The sequence below is a fragment of the Rattus norvegicus genome, chromosome 8 (assembly GCF_036323735.1).
Source record: "Rattus norvegicus strain BN/NHsdMcwi chromosome 8, GRCr8, whole genome shotgun sequence".
NCBI classification, from domain to species: domain Eukaryota; kingdom Metazoa; phylum Chordata; class Mammalia; order Rodentia; family Muridae; genus Rattus; species Rattus norvegicus.
The window spans coordinates 44,562,432-44,569,034 of NC_086026.1; positions in this window are offsets into that span (position 1 = coordinate 44,562,432).

Sequence of the window (6,603 nt, forward strand, 5' to 3'; positions counted from 1 at the left end):
GCTTTAATGAAGTTCTAAATGAAGGTACTGTATCTTTTCATTTACTTGTTTTTTATTATGACTGTTTGCTTTCCCAGAACCTCCCTCAGACTAGTTTTCATGTTTAAAAGATTCAACAGTTTCACTGTCTTATATTTTAAAAAAATTCTTCCTTTTATTCAGTATAATTTTTTATTTTAAATCCAGTTATTCTAATTGACAAAACTTATTTTAAATCTTGTTTTAAAGTCCTCTGAGGGGTATCTATATTTTAAATGAAAATTTGAATAGTCCTGCCTCAAAAATACTGAGTCCAAATAACTGGATTACATAAAAAGTACAACAAATCAAACTACAAAATGTTTTATACCATGCTCAGATGTTAACCAAATAATTCTAACTTCATTATATCTAGTTGGAGAGAGCCAGAAATATAGGTTAGTTCTCCTTATCCAAATTATACAGAAAACATCAATCTCTAGTAAGAAATATGGTTTTTAATGCCTTAAGTACTATTGTTTCTTTTGGGGGGGTATTTTTTATTTACATTTCAAATGCTATTCCCTTTCCCCCACCCAACCACCAACCCCTTCTCGCCAACCAGACCTGACATTACCCTACACCGGGAGGTCCAGTCTTGGCAAGGCCGAGGGTTTCTTCTCCCGTTGGTGCCCAACAAGGCCATCCTCTGCTACATATGCATCTGGAGCCATGTGTCTGTCCATGTGTGCTCTTTGGATGGTGGTTTAGTCCCTGGGAGCTCTGGTTCACTGGTATTGTTGTTCTTACGAGGTTGCAAAACCCTTCAGCTCCTTCAATCCTTTCTCTAACTCCTCTAATGGGGACCTCAATTCAATGGTTGGCTGGAAGTATTCACCTTTGTATTTGTCGTGCTCTAGCAGAGCCTCTCAGGAAACAGTTCTATCAGGCTCCTGTCAGCATGCACTTCTTGGCATCAGCAATAGTCTGGGTTTGGTGGCTGTATATATATGGACTGGATCTCAGGTGGGACGGGCTCTAAATGGTCTTTCCTTCAGTCTCTGCTCCAAACTTTGTCTCCATATCTCCTCCTCTGAATATATTTGTTCCCTCTTCTAAGAAGGACTGAAGCATCTGCATTCTGGTTGGCCTTCTTGAGCGTCATGTGGTCTGTGGATTGTATCTTCAGTAATCAGAGCTTTTTGGGCTAATATCCACTTATCTGTGAGTGCATACCATGTGTGTTTTTTTGTGATTAGGTTACCTCACTCGGGATATTTTCCATTTGCCTATAAATTTCATGAAGTCATTGTTTTTTGATAGCTGGTAGTACTCCATTGTGTAGATGTACCACATTTTCTGTATCCATTCCTCTGTTGAGGGACATCTGGGTTCTTTCTAGCTTCTGGCTATTACAAATAAGGCTGCTATGAACATAGTGGAGCATGTGTTCTTGTTTTATGTTGGAGCATCTTTTGGGTGTATGTCCAGGAGTTTTATAGCTGGGTCCTCAGGTAATGCTATGTCCAATTTTCTGAGGAACCTCCAAACTGATTTCCAGAATGGTTGTAGCAGCTTGCAATCCCACCAACAATGGCGATGTGTTCCTCTTTCTCCACATCCTCACCAGCATCTGTCACCTGAGTTTTTTTCTTACCCATTCTGATTGGTATAAGGTAGAATCTCAGGGTTGTTTTGATTTGCATTTCCCCTGATGACTGAAGATGTTAAACATTTCTTTAGGTGCTTCTCACCCATTCAATATTCCTCATCTGAGAATTCTTTTGCTTAGCTCTGTACCCTATTCTTTAATAGGGTTATTTGGTTCTCTGGAGTCTAACTTCTTGAGTTCTTTGTATACAATGGATATTAGCCCTCTATCAGATATAGGATTGGTAAAGATCTTTTCCAAATGTATTGGCTGCCATTTTGTCCTAGTGACAGTATCCTTGCCTTACAGAAGCTGTGCAATTTTATAAATTCCCATTTGCCAATTCTTGATCTTAGCGCATAAGCCATTGGTGGTCTGTTCACGAAATTTTCCTTTGTGTCCATGTATTTGAGGCTCTTCCCCACTTTCTCATCTATAAGTTTCAGTGTATCTGGTTTTATGTGGAAGTCTTTGGTCCACTTGGACTTGAGCTTTGTACATAGTGGTAAGAATGGATTGATTTGTATTCTTCTACATGCTGACCTCCAGTTGAACCAGCACCATTTATTGAAAATGCTATCTTTGGTCCACTGGATGGTTTTAGCTCCTTGGTAAAACATCAAGTGACCATAGGTGTGTGGGTTCATTTCTGGGTCTTCAATCCTATTCCAGTGATCTATTTGCCTGCTTCAGTACCAATACCAGACAGTTTTTATCACTATTTGCTCTTTAATACAGCTTGGGGCATTACATCATCAGAGATGGTGATTTCTTCAGTTCTTCTATTGTTGAGAATTGTTTTTGCTATCCTGAGGTTTTTTTTTCTTATTCCAAATGAATTTGCAAATTGCTCTTTCTAACTCTGTGAAGAATTCACTTGGGATTTTGATGGGGATTGCATTGAATCTGTAGATTGCTTTCAGCAAGATGGCCATTATTACTATATTAATCCTGCCAATCCATGAGCATGGGAGGTCTTTCCTTCTTCTGACCTCTTCCTTGATTTCTTTCTTCAAAGACTTGAAGTTCTTGTCATACAGATCTTTCACTTGCTTGGTTAAAGTCACACCAAGGTATATTGTATTATTTGGGACTATTAAGAAGGGTGTCATTTCCCTAATTTCTTTCTCAGCCTGTTTATCCTTTGAGTAGAGAAAGGCAACTGATTTATTTGAGTTAATTTTATATCCAGCCACTTTGCTGAAGTTGTTTATCAGGTTAGGAGTTCTCTGGTGGAACTTTTGGGATCACTTAAGTATACAATCATATCATCTGCAAATAGTGATATTTTGACTTCTTCCTTTCCAATTTGCATGCCTTTGACCTCCTTTTGTTGTCTGATTGTTCTGGCTAGGACTTCAAGTACTATATTAAATAGGTAGGAAAAGAGTTGGCAGCCTTGTCTAGACCCTGATTTTAGTGGGATTGCTTCAAGTTTCTCTCTGTTTAGTTTGATGTTGGCTACTGGTTTTCTGTATGTTGCTTTTACTATGTTTAGGTATGGGCCTTGAATTCCTGATCTTTCCAAGACTTTTATCATGAAGGGGTGTTGAGTTTTGTCAAATGCTTTTTCAGCATCTAATGAGATGATCATGTGGTTTTCTTTTTTTTTTTTTTCTTCCCTATGTCCTGAGAACTTGAGCGAGAATAAATTTAAAAGTGTTGTCCCAGTTTGTTTGCTCAAGACAAGAGAACATTCAGGCTGTGTCATGGTGCAGTTCACTCTTCCATCCAAGTCTGCAGTGACAAAAAAAAAAAAAGTAAAAAGTAAGATTTTGGAAAATGTGCAGCTCAGCAATGAACATAAGCAATTTTTAACTGTACAGGCAAGGGAAGCTTGAAACCAAGTATAATTGTTAGAGATTAGAACCATTAAAGATTAGCCTATTGTTCTGGCACTAGGACAACAGGAAGCATGTTGTGAGGGCAAGACCCAACACAAGGAAGCTTCCAGCTCATGAAAATCCAAATTCATTTGAAAGGGAGAAACTTAACTGAGAATGCCACAGATGTCCTGGTCAAAACTAGCCATTGCTTAAGAAAGCAGTTATCTGTTTCACCACACACAGGCAAGCTGGTGCAACTGTGGCCCAAGGAGCCTAGACTTTGTTCTGAGCTGGCAGCACAACTTAGCAATGCCAGCCATATGGTGCTGATTTTACAGGCAAGAATGAAAGATTGAGAGAGTTGTGCAGACTTGAACCTCATTTCCAGATAGATATCAAGGCTGGTTCACAGTTCCTGCAATGAGACCCTGACAGAATAATATATGAAGCTGTGAAGACAAAGCCTAAATCTCAATGAAGACTCCAGTTTGTTTGAGATGACAGGCTATATGACATCTGCTGAGGAAATCTACAGACATACAATAAGTTGCCCAAGGACACATAAAGAGCTGTGTGCTTCAGGTACCAGAGCTGGAGGTGCAGGGCTACCAGTGAGCTTTGGAGTCATAATTCCAATAAGTCGTGGATGCCAGACAAGTAGATGTGGGAAGTGGAATTTTCCATGCTAGGTTTCATGTTGCTTCGATCAAATTTTTCCTTGCTGTGACCACATTCCTGTGTTCTGGAATAGGAATGTATATAATGCGCTATGTTTGAAGAATATAACTTGCTTTTCAATGATTTAGGGGCTCACAGTTAAAAGATTGCCTAAGAGATTGCATTTACCCTTCTGAAGTATTGTAACCATTAAAGACTATGAGGACTTTGAAGGTTAACTGAACACGTTCTGTATTACGAGATGGCCCTGACTATAAGGACAAGGGGTAGAAGGTTATCATTTTTAAAATTGATGTTTGCATGTCAAATTAACAAGGGGTAGCCTTGTGATGGCTAACACTGATTGAGTGCTAGCATGACAGGATCTAGAATCACATAGGAAATGTTTGTTGGGTCTTTGGGGGAGTTTCTAAACTGTTATTTCAGGGAGAAAACCCCCACCTTAAAAATGGGTGTCACTGTCTAAGTCCTGCACAAACATCATGACCAAGAAGCAAGTTGGGGAGGAAAGGGTTTATTCAGTTTACACTTCCACATTGCTGTTCATTACCAAAAGAAGTCAGGACTGGAACTCAAATAGATCAGGAAGCAGGAGCTGATGCAGAGGCCATGGAGGGATGTTACTTACTGGCTTGCTTCCCCTGGTTGCTCAGCTTGCTCTCTTATAGAACCCAAGACTACCAGCCCAAGGATGGCACCATCCACATTGGGCTGGGTCCTCCCATCTTGATCACTAGTTGAGAAAATGCCTTACAGCTGGGTCTCATAGAGGCATTTGTTCAACTGAGGCTCCTTCCTCTGTGATAACTTCAGCTTGTGTCAAGTTGACACACAAAACCAGCCAGTACAATTGACTGCTTGTCAACTTGACACACAATCACATAACTATTAAGCCTCAACCCTTTCTTTCTTATAAATCCCCAAGATCTAAATGATTTTTAAGAGTTCCACAGTCTTTACATATTAAAAGTTCAATCCCTTTAAAATAGACAATATCTTTTAAAATTCAAAGTCTTTTTTTTAACTCAAAGTCTGTTAACTGTGGACTTCACTAAAATATTTTCTCAATTCAAGAGTGAAAAATATCAGGGCATAGTCACAATAAAAAGTGAAATCAAACTCTTAACTGTTCAATGTCTAGGATCCACCAATAATCTTCTGACCTCTTCAAAGGGCTTGGGTCACTTCTCCAGCTCTGCCCTTCGTTGCATTCACCTTGTCTTCTAGGCTACAGATGCCGCCGCTGCTGCTGCTCTTGGTACTCATCTCATGGTGCTTCCTTCTCGAAAACACTGCTGTCTTCCCCTGCACCTAGGCTTCACCAATAGCCTCTCACAGGCTCTCTTCATGGTGCCAAGCCTCAACTCCTTTGCAAGACCATTTCAGTCCTGGGCCATCAATTGCAACTGACGGTGCACCTTCACCAATGGCCTTCCATGGCCTCTCACAGTGCCCAGCCTCAGCTCCTCTTCATGATCCCTTCATGCCTTCAAAACCAGTACAACCTAGGTGACTCTTACACACTACCAAGTCCAGCCACAGCAGGAGGTACAACCTTGGCCTTCTCTGGAACACAGCCTCTTTGTGCTCTCAGAAGAACACTTCCCAGAAGATTTCATGTCAATGATGCTGGTCTTTTCTTAGTCACTACTAATTTCTTAGCCCCAGTTGACAAGCATGAATAGTCTCAGGAATGCAAATGTTTGCTCTAGTAGTTCTAGTATTTTGTTAATCTTTACAAATACTAAGAGTTTGCTGATTTAATGAGTTGAACATGTATGTTAGCTTACACCTCATTTTTATTTATTTATGTTTTCCTCTAATAAAATATATTCCTTCCTAGGCTTGTGGTTGTTGTCTTTGTCCTTCCAATGTACAATTCCTGTAAGTATCTCTTTTAATGCTTCTGTGTAGTTCTGAATTGCTAGGTTCTACTATTGTTAAAGTTCTTAAATTCTCCAATTTTTAGTAATAGCTTTGCTGGACACAGTAAAATTGGTTGGCAGTTATTATCACCTGAGTATTTTATCTTAGCCATTCTGACTTGTGTGAGATAGAATCTCAGAGTTGTTTCGATTTGCATTTCACTGATGACTAAGGATGCTGAACATTTCTTTAGATACTTCTCGGCCATCTGATATTCCCCAGCTGAAAATTCTTTGTGTAGCTCTGTACCCGATTTTTGAATAGGATTATTTGGCTCTCTGGAGTATAAGTTCTTGAGTTCTTGTATATATTGAATATTAGCCCTCTGTCAGATGTAGGATTGGTAAAGATCTTTTCCAATCTATTGGTTGCCATTTTGTCCTAATGACAGTGTCCTTTGCCTTACAGAAGCTTTGCAGTTTTATGGGATCCCATTTGTCGATTCTTGATCTTACAGCATAAACCATTGGTGTTTTGTTCAGAAACTTTTCCCCAGTGGCCATGTGTTCGAGATTCTTCCCCACTTTTTCTTTTATTAGTTAGAGTGTATCTGGTTTGATGTAC